This window comes from Anoplophora glabripennis, unplaced genomic scaffold (assembly GCF_000390285.2).
Source record: "Anoplophora glabripennis isolate ALB-LARVAE unplaced genomic scaffold, Agla_2.0 scaffold5, whole genome shotgun sequence".
Lineage (NCBI taxonomy): Eukaryota > Metazoa > Arthropoda > Insecta > Coleoptera > Cerambycidae > Anoplophora > Anoplophora glabripennis.
In genome coordinates, this window is record NW_019416525.1 from 3,152,960 (window position 1) to 3,168,588 (window position 15,629).

At 32.5% G+C, this 15,629-nt stretch overlaps 1 long non-coding RNA gene across 1 annotated transcript in view; it reads left to right on the top strand.

The window, feature by feature from the left end:
* The window catches only part of LOC108906792, a 52,792-nt gene extending 38,596 nt beyond the window's left edge, over positions 1-14,196 (top strand). Inside the window, exon 3 of the long non-coding RNA XR_001964303.2 lies at positions 13,944-14,196. This is a non-coding gene — a long non-coding RNA (uncharacterized LOC108906792). The remainder of the gene's footprint in view (positions 1-13,943) is intronic.
* Positions 14,197-15,629: the final 1,433 nt, after the last annotated feature.

The window sequence follows — 15,629 nt, forward strand, 5'->3', positions numbered from 1 at the left end:
TTACATAATTTATATGTTGGGTCAAGTATAAAATGTTAAGTGCACAGTAAAAATAATATACCTTCGGTAACAATGAGTTTGATATAGATTTTATGGTAAATAGTATAACTAACGTAGTATAATTTTTTTTACATTATTTTTTTTATTTTATTACTAATACCATGGAACCTCGATAATCCGAGCTGTATGTTAAATATTATATATAAAAGTTACAGTAGTTCTAAAGCGACTATATGCATAAGAGGGGGCAAAGTAATTCGAGTAAATTATAAATCGGTTAAGAATTTAAGTTCGTCCTGTGGGGAAAATCGGATAGGCCGTGGGGAAGTTCCGCCACTGGCATTGCGGTAAGTAAAGGCGTGAGTGCGGATGCAAAGCTACCGCTAATGTCTGCTGAAGTGGCATGATCGCATCTTCCTTCCATCATTCTCCACCGAATTGAAGCTCTCTGATTGTAGGGGAATATTATAGTCTATTGTAAAAGCCTTAAATTGAATAAGTCAAATCGCGGAGCTCGTATGGAGAGCGTAATGCATGTACAGGGTGTTGCGTACGGCGACACTTAGTTGTCTGCGGTTTTAGAACTGGGGATTCGTAAATTTGCAAACGTGTTATATGTTTTTAAACAAATCTGCCTAAATCGATTAAACGTTATTTAATTATTTATTTTTCTCATCGCTTTTCAATTTTTTCTTATAAAACAAAGCATTTTGAAGCTCAAGATTCTAGTTTTTAGATCTTTTGGTAAATTTTCTTTAGGAGCTATCGGACTTTTAATGGAAAAGGATCCTTTTGTCTTCAATCATCATTTCGAAAACTGGAATAAATTTCCTATAACATGCTGTCGCAACCTTTCCGGAATTTTGTTTTTTTTTCATCTTTTACACGAATTTTAAAAAACAAAAAAAAGGGGTAATTTATGCTTTTTTAGAAAATTGACGGCTATATTAGAAATACAGTGTAACCTCCATTATCCAAACAGGCCTTTATCCGAATATCCACTTCATCGAACGGAAAAAAACGCAAGACATTATCCGAACGAGCCTCGTTTATCCGAACTGGATGGCCGCGGAGCTCGGGTGATATGCGAAATTTGCTGCCGCGCTTGCGTGTGCGACTGGATTTTCGTCTCGCCCGGCCCAATCGGTGGGACAGGAAGATGTGATAGATTTAATGACTGACAATGACATCTTGCACAATATAGAGAATGTGGAAAGAAAATGAGACCGAAGAAGCTGCCGACAACAAAATAACTTATGGAGAAGCCGTGCAATGTTTTGACAAATGTATAACGTGGGCCAGTGATAATGGCGAAACGTCTCACAACATATTTCTTTTAAAGAAGATGCAGATTAGAGCCAGAAAATTAGAAAGTAAATCCCTTTCACAAAGAAAAATAACGGATTTTTTTAAATAAAATATGTTTAAATATGTAGTTAATTAACTTTTTTTTTGTACCTACATATATTTATGTATACATACTTTAATATGTAGTTTAATAAGTGTTCATGTCTTTATATTTTTTTTGTATATGTTTTTCCATATTATAATTACAAACTTGAAGTATTAAAAAAGGTTTTTAGAAAAATAACTGTTCATTTTAAATTTGATTATCCGAACAAATTGATTAACTGAACAAGACCTTACAATAATTAGTTCGGATAATGGAGGTTGCACTGTATTCACGAAATGACTAATGTTAAGCATGACTTTTACAGTTCGATATAACCAGAAGAACCCTGTGAAGTTTCATCTCGATCTAGCGAACCGTTTCTTTGTTTCAAACAGTCAAACTTTTGAAGAAAATTAAAGGGTCACTTTTTTTGAGCTTAATCACGTCATAATCATGATTAAAATGGAAAAAAATTATTTTGTGAGGTTTTCTCACATTTTTACCACAAATAACGTGATGAAAAAAAAATAAAATTTTCGAAAAATTTTCGAAATTTTTGAAGTTTTTTTGTTCCGGACATTGAAGAAAACAAAATCCAATTGTTTCCAGCACGATTCGGCTTTTTCGTCCTATGCTTCTTTTCATCAACTCTGTATGAAATTAAAATTAAAGTTGATGACCCAAATAACATTTCGACCCCGATTCATACCGTTTTTTTGAGACAAATTTCTAATTAATTTTTGTGTCTGTAATCACTTAAAAACAATTTTTTTCAAAACTACTATTTCTTTGAAAAAAATTTCGATTTTTTTTTTTCATCAATTTAAACGTTATTTGTGGTAAAAATGTAAGAAAACCTCAAAAAAATTTTTTTTCCATTTTAATCTAGATTATGAAGTGTTTAAGTTCAAAAAACGTGAAATTACAATTTTTTTCAAAAGTTTGACTGTTATAAACATGGTATAAATTACCCTTTTTCCTGTTTTCTAAAATTCGTGTAAAAGATGAAAAATAATTTTTCCGAGATATCGATGACTGAAGACAAAAGGATCCTTTTCCATTAAATGTCCGATATTTCGATGAAAATGGTCGTATCGAAATTTAAAAAAAAAGGAAATTGAAGCTAAATAAACAAGCTATCTCTGGTCCATGGCTTAGCTGAAAAAATTTTTCCAAGCAAAAATTTCTGAAATTCTTTGGACCCTTTAACTTTTTGCATTAGTTCAGTTGTGAATCGGCAAAGTAATTGTTAGTTAATTTAGTTCTAATTTTCCGTTTTTTTTTTTTAAATTTATGTTGTTTAATCGTTCATTAAAAAAGGGCCAACCACATTAGTTGCTCGTAAAGTAATTCAATGGAGCAGTTCGACTTAATAAAGTAAATCACTAGGATTCAATTATGGAAATATATATTTTTTATAGTGGTGCCGAACTATGTGGGTCTCATAGAGTGCGTTTCCTCTCTCAGCGGGATATTTATGTATATTTCCTTCCCTCAACAGACACATGTTTTTAAAGTACTTACTGGGGACATAAAATTCCGAAATCTCATTTTTTAGAGCAATTTCGTAAAGTAAATGACACGAAACGAATACAGTTTCAGTAAATGTATTCTTATGTTTTTAGAAAATGTCACAAAAACGCTATTATTTTATATATTTTTATCGTAAGGAATGGGGGAGTGAGGCTTTTAAATATCCCTTCCGATTTTATTTATGAGTTATCCTCGGATAAACAGCCGAATTAAGGTGCCGTTCCACCAGTAAATACCGAACGATGATATTTATATGCTTTTCCTCAAATAAAATATTGCCAACTTTGTAATAACTTATTTTCCGATGCGGACTGAAGGAAATTAATAGGGAATAAATTGGTACGGGACGAGGGCTGAGGGGTGCAACGGAAGAAGCTGGCGATCAGGATTAAAATAAACTAGTTTTGAGGCACGCGCTTGGTGTTGTCACTGATTACTAATTGCCACTAATAGCGGCAACATGTGCGTGTTACGAGAGTTTACAACTCACTTCAGGGGCAAATTCACTTGCCTACAACTCAAACGACTTACGTCATAACAAGGGTAATATTTGTTTACTCTTCATTAATTGATCAGGCTCCGTCTTCGCGTTTTCAATTTTTTACCTCTCTTTCCGTTTCATTTTTTTCTTTCGGTTCAGTTTTGTTTTCTTTTACTTCATTTCTGATTTTTTTACTACAGTTTTGATTTCAATGTATTGCAACGACAGGTTGCTCGTAGGTGGAACGCTATAGAAATATATTTAACTTTATTTATATGTTAATGCAAGTCATTTAATATACTTTAAATTCCAGTGGATATATTTATTCGATTATAGTTGTCCATTTACAAACAAGTGGCTATATAAATTTCGATGTGTAGCTTCTGCTGTAAGTTAGTATTGATTTTATTATTCATTATTCCTTGGCTCCTACTTTCCGGTAAATAATTTAGTTAAATACATGAAACTTCTTCATGAATAAATGCATATCCATAAAGTCTCTTTCATTCGAATAAAAATTCCACGATAATACGATTACGGTATGTTTTGTAAATGAAACGTTTTCGAAGGATTTTTTTTGGATAAAAATTCTATTTGCATAATTTTATCGGTACGGGAAATCGTTTCACACCGCATAGCTTCGATGAAATATTAATACGTTCCGGAGTGGTTCTAAGTTTTATATTAAGTAAAATTGCAACATTGTAAGACAACCATTGAGTTGCCCGTGTATTCATTCTTGACGTCCATAAAATTGTCATCGTAAAATCCAACAAAAACGCCTTTAGAATGTGGACCTTAATTTTGATATATGGAAAACTGGCACTTAACATAGATGATGTTTTACCTCATAAATCAGGTGCAGGTACCATGGACTATTCATTAATTTAATGACAATATAACGTCACGTATTCAATTTTTAATACATCGCATCCTCCAGACACTTTGTGATTTTTAAGACCGTCGACAATTCTTTTATGACGTTTCTCTTAACCGCAACAGTCTTTATCCCCACCCTGGAACTGGAAATTTTCAATTTATTTGTGATTTTTTGTTAATTAAAACTGATCATCGATAGATAGTAGTCCTATCAAATTTTCGAAAATGCCTCATTTTTTTGCCAAAAAATAGTTCAGTATTTGAAAATATGTAAAAATTAGGAAAAATTTCGTAGAATTCAATGAACTACTTTAACGCACCTGAATTTTTGGGCTTCATTTTCAAAATGGCGTCTAAAATTCGCAGAAAACAGTTTTTTTTCATTTATAAAAAAAAACTAAACATGTTTCAAACAAAAGTTGTAGGAATTTTTAATACGGACCGAATAAGCCCAAACCGGTTTTGATCGATAAATAAATTATTTAGATATTGCAAAAAAACCGCTAAAAATCGCAATTTTTTTAAACAACTGTATCTCTTTCAAAAATAAATATTTTTTTATGAAACTTGGTGAAAGGATAGCTCTTGGTGAGCAAAATAAAATGATTTTTTCAAAATTGAAAAATATTTTGTAGTTTTTGCAAAAATCGCGTTTTTCGAAAAAAAGCGTTTTTGTAAAATTCCTATAATTCATAGGCCTACGACCAATAGGGTCAGAGAAAATTTTTATTTTTCGAAAAATCGCCACGACCTCAAAATAGTCCGCAACGAAACTTTATTGTATGGACCCCGTATATTGCTTGGTCGGCTCGACACGTTGATGCGCGCGGTGGAGGGGGGGGGGGCTTGAGAAGAAAAAATACACGTAGTTCGTTACGTAGGATCGACATATACAATAGTAGTATTACAGTCTTATAAAAAAAAAATATTTCTCGGCCCCTGTTGGTCGTAGGACAGACTTTTTTAAATTCGTGAAAAAATGTCAACTTTCATGAATGACAGTATCGACATTTTGATACGAATTAAAAAGTTAATCAAAGTTTTATGGGGCCGAAAGAAAAACCGATTTTTCGATATTTGAAATCGATTTGAGGCTCCCGCAATATTTGCACATAATAGTGTAATTATTAAAGAAAATTTTATGCCCAACTCCGTTCTTAAAGATGTGGCGGCCTATGATTTATGGGGATTTTTTCTCTTTCTCTTTTTTTTCGAAAACTCGATTTATGCAAAAACTACAAAATATTTTTCAATTTTGAAAAAATCACTTTAATTTGCTCACTAAGAGCTATCCTTTCGCCAAGTTTCATAAAAAAAATATTTATTTTTGAAAGAGATACAGCTATTTGATATTTTAGCGGTTTTTTTGCAATAACTAATTAATTAATTCCTACAATTTTTGTTTCAAATATTTTTTCCTAAAATGTTTAGTTTTTTTTTGTAAATGAAAAACTGTTTTTTGTGAACTTTGGACGCCATTTTGAAAATGTAGCCCAAAAATTCAGGGGGGGTAAAGTAGTTCATTGATTTCTACGGATTTTTTCCTAATTTTTACATATTTTCAATTACTGAACTATTTTTTGGCACCTGAAAAAGTAATAAGACTATAGGGTGAAAAAAGACATCTCAGGGTTGTAGAGGAGGGAAGATTTGGGGTAAAAATTCGGTGGTAATCAATTTATTTGTCTGTTTGTTGTGTACCTCGGTTATATCTCGAAGATTAGCATACTAATAGGAACCAGAAAAATTGTAATTTAGTAATTAAAATGGTAATTGCAGTTATAAAAAACATACCTACCCCCTCGGAACAATAACTTTTCTTTATGACTTTTTAACTGTTTTAATTTCTTTTAGATGATACTTAAAAAATTAATTAATTCCCGTATAATTATAATTAAGACAGTGGGACAAGCCAGGAAGAGAGATATTTCAAATTTATGTTGTTTCGACTATTTTTAAATTCCGCTTTCTGTCTGCGACTACCCCTGCACCATTTGTCATACAAAAAAACTTGTTTTTGTCGTCTTTTCGGGGTTCCAGATGTGGAATGTTACATTCTCTTAATTTAGCTAAAATTTCCTATATGCTTCACGGAGAGTAATTAATTATTTAGCGTCCAAGTAAAAACCCACTTGCGGTACAGTACGTTCGGGATTCGATATTTAATTGAAAACTAAGAATGTTTACGAGATGAATATTTAATGATATACGCGACCGATAAGAAGGGAAGTCGAAACGAATACGGTCGACATGAATACGATTTTATCGCGTACGTCCAACTGTCAATCATGTTTATTGGTAAGAAAAATTGAACGGGAATAAAACCAAATGCAACGCCAAATACAAAACGCGACGGTGATACTTTTTATCTGCTTTCCATTTCAGTCGGTCGGATATTACTTAGATATTTAATTTCCATACGATTAACTCGAACCATCTGATTTCCAACGGAGTCGAGAGCGGCTTAGGCCGCATTAGGATCGTTCCGCCGTTGTGTGTAATGTTGTTATGTGTTATTGTGTCTAAATGGTGGATATTTGAATGCTGGGACGCGCATCGGTGACGGCGAGAGGCTGCGGGCTTAAAAAATTATGCGGGGAAAGCTTTTAGACGAGATACTTGTCACGTCGCTCGAGAGGTCCTAGGTCTGCCCGTGTTTATGGTATCACTTGCTAGTCCATTTCCCAAATTAAATTGGACAAACTAAAAAATAACGGGACTGGTACAGCGCGACTACCGCATCACCACTGCATTACAACTACAACTAGAAACTATGCCCTTTTCACTAACAATAACAAGTAAATAATTTTTCGTCGAGAGAATTCTTTTAAGGTAGTAGAACGGTGCCCCCAAAAAAATTTACGCATGTTTTTAAAGCAATTGTGTTTTTTACACAATTGTATATACTAGTACCATTTTTACATAGTTTGTGTCAGTCTGTACAAAAACGGTACATTATTTCCACATAGTGTAAGCAATACTGTTTCATTATTACTAAATAAATCTGCAATTAATTTACACATCAGTAAAAATTCATAAAAGTGAAATTCCTTTAATTCCATTAATTCTGCTTGTAATAAATTGGCAAAGTATTTGTTGGAAATTATCAAACCAATACGGAGCACCTGTAGCTGAGACTGTGCGCAAATTACGTGGAATTTCGGTAGAACGAACGCCCCGAATGCAATTTTTTATTAGCTTGTATCTAGATAATAAAAATCGGAAATTAGAAATAAAATAAGTTACACCTTCTTTGTCATAATGTTTATAACACTTACATATTTTAAAAGGCCATTTTTTATATAAAAAAAGGGTTTTCAGTACCATAAACAGTTTAATAATGGTTTGTTATCACCTCGGGGCAAGTTTTTTAGGGCTTTATTGAAAAATGTTTCATCTTTGAAAAATAAACTAATACCTAGCTGTTTTACATTGACAATTTATTGATGAATTAATTCATGAAGTCGCTTCATCAAGAAATTGGACAAGTGTAATGCACCAAATCTGCTGTCAAATAACTTCATGAATTTATTCATCAAGTTCTTGACGAATTAGAGCATGTTCTAATTTTCGTCAATTTCTTCGTGAAGTTCGGAAGTACCAACCCAACAAATTTCCAGCCTCACATCAGTAATGAGGTTATGTCATTGGAATATGTAAATAATTGCGTAGCGTCGTACTAGTTTTGCATTGTTTTTACTGATTTGTTATTTACAAACACTGATATTTATATATTATTTGTCAAAACGGTACCGCTGTTGTATCACTACAATTATGAGTGGAAAGGTGACATTTTTGAAATTTATTTGCTTCTTTGATTCGTTGGTAGAACTGATTCATGCCTCAAAAAACTTGACAAAGTCTGTATCAGTGTAAAACCACACTGTTTACCAATAAATTCGTGAATTAATTCATGAAGAACTTCGTCAATTTATTCATGAATAAATTGTCAATGTAAAACAGCTATAAGTTCTTTAAACATAATAATTATTTATTTTCTCATTAGATATCACGCGATAGGAAGAAAAAAATGGAGAAGTGAATTATTTTATGAAAACTTTTTTAAAATCCGCATTTAAACGATTGCTACTTGACATCGTATAAGAAATAAAAATAATACTTGAGAAGGAAAAACGAACTTAGAAAGAATATTATAAGTGTCGTTTATTTTATTTTATTTATTTTTATTTTATTTTATACACCACCCAACAGAAAATTCCATTTACAGGATGGGTAAAAACAGAAAAATACAATACATTTAATAACTAAATAATATAATACAAAAAAAAAGATGTATACTAACATACTTAACCTAAATCACCATGAATACAATGCATGTTCACTCAATGATTATTATTAGTTGACACGTTTGCAAGTAGGTCCAAAGATTCTTGATGGTTATTATAGTAACTGCACATTTTGTATACAGGAGAGTATTTGAGAATATTCGTACGAGGAGTTGATAAATAAAAACATAGTTTATAGGCTCATGTCATTTATATTTAACAGCCCTTTTTCACCGAGCTGGCGGACACATATTGGTATATTATAGTTTCCGCTGGCCGTTTGAAACAAGTTATTTATGGTTTAATTTAATTTGATGGTTTATTTTAAACTTCCCCTCGAATTTTTTAAATTTATTGCGGTAACATTTTTAATTGACTGAATGTCGAGATTAAGAAATCAAAAAAAAAATCTCTAAAAGGGTCTTTTACACTTTTTATAATTACGTACACGTGTACATAAACTTTATTTACGATGAGTTTGCGATGACGTCACAATAAATTCCTGATCTGTATCGCGTTAACTATCATCAAACTACGAAATTTTATCGTTTTAAGTTTACCACACTTATTTCTACGAATCGCTCTAGTGAAAATATTGATGTCATTTCCGCTATAAGTTGGCTAGGGAACGTTGCGCCTTTATCGGGTTACCTAACGCAGGATTTAAGGCCGAACCCATTACCAACCTCTGAATTCTAAGTGTGACTTAAGCCTAAAACATTGCAGCGATCCGATAACCCCGGTTTCATACGAGCCATTTGTTTGGAGGCGCCGATAAAGAAAAATCTACATATCCGATAGAATAGAACCCTGACTTAACAATCCCTCTACTAGGTACACATTTTTATGTACGTTAATCGCTATCTTAAAAATATTGTAAATGTATGAAAATCTATATCAAATGAACCCGACGTGAATTACGATCGAATAACTGAAAACAAAGCGTAACGCAAGACCGTTTCCCCTCATATTCGATTAATTTATTTCTGACGGAAGTAGCCGCAATCTTACATAAATTTTTCGTAACGTTATGAATAGTAATTGTGCGTGAAATTTGTTAGACGGCGTCGTTCGTTCGGAGGGCCTGATTACGCTTTTGCTTTTGCGACGTCTGTTTCCGTATAATTGCTGAAACCAAGTGGCTGCCGCGGCGTCCCATCATGCAAAGTGAACTAAATAAATATGACGGTGTTTCTAAACGATGCCATTTGGTCTCCGGAGACCGATCCATCGTACTCCCGCGAGATAGAAACCCAAATCAATTACACCCTCAAGTAATTAGAATATGCACTGCACACTCTGTCCTCGGTGTCCTCTCCACATTAAACGTTGTGTCCATTTTGCATATTATTCTTGTACCGGGTGACTTCCCGAAGGGACGTACAGGGTGATAACGGCGCTGTCAAAGTTTGCGGAGGTCTTTTCTATTCACTTCTTATCTATTTTTCCCTCAGTCAAGTCGAAAAACATCTAATATATTGTAAAATCATTTAAATCATCGTTAAATCATCTAACCTAACCTCTTCCGAATAATATTAAGATAAAGTAGAGGATTTTCTGAAAAAATAAAAGATTTTAATTTTGTAATAATTTATTGATATTTTTTGATGTTATATAGAATTGATGATTTTTTACGATATATTAAATGATTTTTCAATAGCTTACGATAAGATATACGATTTTACGATATATCAGAAGACTTTACCCAGGTTACATGATTTTACTATAGAACTGATGATTTTTTACGATTTTGTAGAAGATTTTACGATATGATGATTTTATTATAGGACTTATATTTTTTTACGATATATTAAATGATTTTACTATAGTTTAGATAATTTTACGACATGTTAGAAGACTTTAGGACTGATGATTTTTTACTATAGTTTAGATAATTTTAGAAGACTGTACGACAGGTTATGTGATTTTACGATAGGACTGATGATTTTTTACGATTTCTTAGCAGATTTTACAATAGGACTGATGATTAATATAGGACTGCTGATTTTTTACGATCTATTAAATGATTTTGCAGTAGTTTAGATAAATTTACGATAGGATAGACAATTTTACGATATGTCGGAAGATTTTACTATAGAACTGATGATTTTTTACGATTTCGTAGAAGATTTTACGATATGATGATTTTATTACAGGACTTACGATTTTTTACGATATATTAAATGATTTTACTATTGTTTAGATAATTTTACGACATGTTAGAAGACTTTACGATATGGTAGATCATTTTACGTAGGTTAAAAACTTTTACATTAGGACTGATGATTTTTTAAGATTTCTTAGATTTTGCAATAGGACTGATGTTTAAAATAAGACTGATGATTTTTTACAACATATTAAATGATTTTGCAATAGTTCAGATAATTTTACGAGAAAATAAATGAATTTGCGATTTTAAAAGACTGTTCTATAAGTTGTGTTTTTACGATAGGACTGATGTTTTACGATTTTACAATATCATCATATCGATCATTTTAAAAGTAGGACTGATGATTTTTTACGATATATTAAATGATTTTACAGTAGTTTTGATAATTTTGCGGTAACATAGACGATTTTATGATTTGTTAGACTTTACGATAGGTTAAAAAATATTACAATAAGGCTGAATTTTTTTTGATATAGATTAGACGATTTTACGATATGTTAGAAAACTTCACGATAGAATTGCTGATTTTTCATGATAGGTTAGATGATTTTACGCTGGAACTGACGATTTTTAATGATTTATTAGAAGCTTTTATGATAGGTTGCATGACGTTACTATTGTCCTATTGGACTGATGATTTTTACGTTATATTAAATGATATTGCTGTAGTTTAAATAATTTTAAGATAATATAGATTATTTTACGATATCTTAGAAAACTTTACGATAGGTTAGAAGATTTTACGATATGTTAAAAAATTTTGTAATAGGACTGACTATTTTTTTAATATAGTTTAGATAATTTTACGATAAGATAGAGGGTCTTAAGATATGTTAGAAGACTTTACGTTGGATTAGATGAGTTTGCAATATATTAGGGGATTTTACAATAAGATAGATAATTTTAGAATAGGTTAGATGATTTTTCGTTGGTTCAGATGATTTTGGGACGTGTTTCGTCGAGTTTGAAATTTTTTCGTGAATTAAATTGACTCGGATGATTTTACGACGCCTTAGATATAGCACAGGTTAGATGATTTTTCTTTGGTTTTGATGCTTTTTCAATGAGTTTCGTGTAAGTATTAAGTTATCTCGTTAAGATAGAAAACTCTGTTGGTTACGAATGAACAACATTCGTATAAAATACCCCAAAACAATTTAACATTTTCGTACAGTGAGTGTTATAAATAAAAATTTAATTGTAAGCTGGTAGAATTTATTAGAAAATTAATCACATAAATGAATAACGTGATGTTCCCTAACATCCTGACGAGGGCCCAGGGCTCTCGAGTTAAGGTATATGTATCATGTTTACGGCAGAAACTCTAAACTACGGTTAATGAGACCCGATGCTATGGTTAAAAATGTTTTTGAATGGTCGCGTTTCGCCATCCATGTGCCTGAATGCAAGTCGCTTCAAAAGCGCGCTGCTTTCAGTATAAAAGCATAAAGCTCGTTTGATCTTAATATTATATGACGTACTGGCTCGAATAAAAGCTCTCTTCTGTTTTGCCGCCTAATATACCGCAAAATCAAACAACACGTATCACATCCGCCCGCTCCCGCCTCTCATTCACAGAGCCGTTCATTAGTGTGCTCCTTGATTTGTTTTCCTTATCAGATATCTTAATTTTAAAATACTTAGTTCAAATTTGCGTCAACCAAAATCTGCGTTAGATCAAGCAACATAATAATGTTAACTTAAATTAAATATAAAGCGTTTGTGAAAAAAGATCGTCATATCGGTAAAGTAGATATACAGGGTGTGGTGTTTATATTATCTCTCGTTTTGTGAAGAAAATTAAACTTGTGTTACGCAACGTGATTTGCTTTATATTCGCTATCCTCGCAGGTGCAAGGAGCCGATGCTCCTTACTAGTATGTTTTAAATGTCGCAGTATTCTAATCTTATAATTGTACAAACGATAAGCGCCTGCTAGCTGATGCTGTGTTCCATGTAAATCGGTTGCGTTAAACAGGTGTCTTCGCTGTGAAATTCAATTAAAAATATGATCGAATTTCGTTGAATTAGTTGTGACCGCCGGATAAAAGTCCCCCCAACCCTAAATGTCATCGGCCGAAACCGCAGAGCACACACACACACACACACGGAGGGACAGACTAGGCTTCCTTCATCCTCATTCACCCTTCTCGTGGTGAACCACCATCTCACCCCCGATGCCATTCAAAATTTATTTCAATTTCTTAATCAGTACGGCAATGCTGATTCAATTTCATAAAATACAGTTTTCCGAATAATATATATTTGTATTCTTTTATTCTATAGTCATCATCCCATTCGAAAGTTTAGTGAAATATACCTTATATTTCGTCACAGGAATCGATATGTCAGTAATACTTTTAAACGCCATAGAATTGCGTATCGAACCATGAAATGAAATCGCTTGGAAATTATAAATAGCTTAATTTTCAGCAAAATTCCAAAAAATAAATATCAATCGAATCGAACAATACACTGAGTCGGTTCAATTTAAAATGCTTTTATTTCGATCCTTCATGATCCGCGCCGTTATAGAGATTAAGCGATTGTTTTATATTTTCATTTCATATATAATTTATTCGCTTATAAGTCAGCGTCAGATTGTTGCGACTGATCCAGCGATTAGAATTTTTACGCATGAATTCAAACTTGTTTTGAGTTTTCAGTATATTTGCGTTTTTAATAAATAGTGTGTTTTTCCAAGGGTACGTCTATAAGCATAAATTATATTAATTAACATAGATACAGGGCAGTAAGCACAAATTTTACAGAAAAACATATCACAATTGTATTTTGTATGTTTGAAACAGTCTGTCCAGTTTTGGGCAACAGTATCGATGGTTTAACTTCCGATACTCGATTTTTAACATCGATAACACCGTAAAAAATACAGTAATCGATAGCTGTTTTGATTACTTAACCGTTTACAAGAATCTTTGGAATTAAACATAAAATTAACATAATTTTTATGTATAATAAGTTGTACTATAGTTTTAGTATTATGAAAACAGTTACATAACAACTACTCTGATTGCGAGTGGAATTTAGTGCTGAGCGTGGTTTTAGTCCGCAGAGTAGTTGTTTTTGAAATCGTTCGCTGATTTTACTGCTTTTAAATATATTTCTTCAAATATTAATTTATTCATCATATCATATTTTATTTTAACTGCCACGTGTAAAACAACTGTTTTCTTTTTTCAGAAGGACTTCAAAAATCATAAAAGGAGAGCAATATTCGAAGATGAATATTCCTAGTACCTAGGCGTTAAATATTAAATCGTCTGGGGCTAGGAGTATATTTTTGCATTGCTCCCATCAACCACAATATAAACTGGTATATGAAAACTCTGTCATAGACTACTTTCCCAGAAACAATAATCAACACAAACTGATGCCACACTTATTTATTTACAGACTGTTTCTGAACTTTTAAATAAACTTTTCTTTCTTTTAATATTGTATTAAATCTATCTCAGCCCCCATTCTTATTTTCCAACATTGCAACAGTTTCTGATATATATATATGTGTACAGTACCGCCTTTAGAAAAGCACTATAAATTTTTTTAAATTTTGGTGCTGATATATTTCAATTACTTTTTCTCCATCTACTGGTCTGAAACCAGACTAAAATGCTATAGAATTCTTTAATAGTTAGCCATCTGTAACAGTTTCATATTAAACTGTTGAACTAATTGAGCTTTCAGTGCATAGATGACGACGCCTCGTGTCCCAGTAATTGAACTGCATATTGCAAAAAACAGTTGTTTTTCTGCCAAAAAATTTTAGGGGCCCAGAAAAATCTGAAAAAATTCGTCCAGACTATGACGGTACTGGCAAATTTAAAACTAAAACGAATTTCTCTCTAGCTCGCATAATTTTCGAGTTTCAATTTTTTTCTTCAGGAAGGCAACTTACAAAAATAGGGTACTACATCGGCGTATTCTGCGGCACTAACTAACTACATATGGGGTGCCGTCTTTGGACGGTCTTTTAATTTTTAGAGAATTTTCATGAAAATTATCGTCAAAAAATTAAAATCCGTATTTAAAGGCGGTTTTAGGAATTACTATGCAGCCAAGTATACAAGTGTGTATTGTGTGTTGCCTACCCACCAAAGGCTTTGGTACTGGAAGGAAAAATATAAAAAATCTGGAAAACTGGCGGCGGATCTAGAGAGGAACTGACGGCAGTTTTGGATTCGTCAGGGCCGTTAGTGTCTACCTGAATTTTTTCAGAATTTTCAGAAGCCTAAAAATTTTTGAGAAAATCGATGGACAGTCCATCGATTTGTTTGTCCGAAACATTTTGGGTTCGAGGAAAATTCTGAAATAATTCCTCCAGACCATAACGGTTCTGGCAAATACAAAACTAAAACGAATTTCTCTCTAGCTCGCGTAATTTTCGAGATATTCAATTTTTTTTTCAGGAAAGCAACTTACTAAAATAGCAGACTACATCGGCATTTTCTGCGGAGCAAACTACAAACTACTTACGGGTTGCCAAATTTAGACGGCATTCTAAATTTTTGAGAATATTCATGAAAATTATCGCAAAAAAAAATGCGTTTCTAAAGGTTTATGCAGCCAAGTATACACACGAATGTATTGTATGTTGCCTACCTACCAAATGCTTTGAAACCAGAGGGAAAAATATAAAAAATCTGGAAAACTGGCAGAGCTAGAGAGGAACTGATGGCAGTTTTGGATTCATCAGGGCCGTTAGTGTCTACCTGAATTTTTTCAGAATTTTCAGAAGCCTAAAAATTTTTGAGAAAATCGATGGACAGTCCATCGATTTGTTTGTCCGAAACATTTTGGGTTCGAGGAAAATTCTGAAATAATTCCTCCAGACCATAACGGTCCTGGCAAATACAAAACTAAAACGAA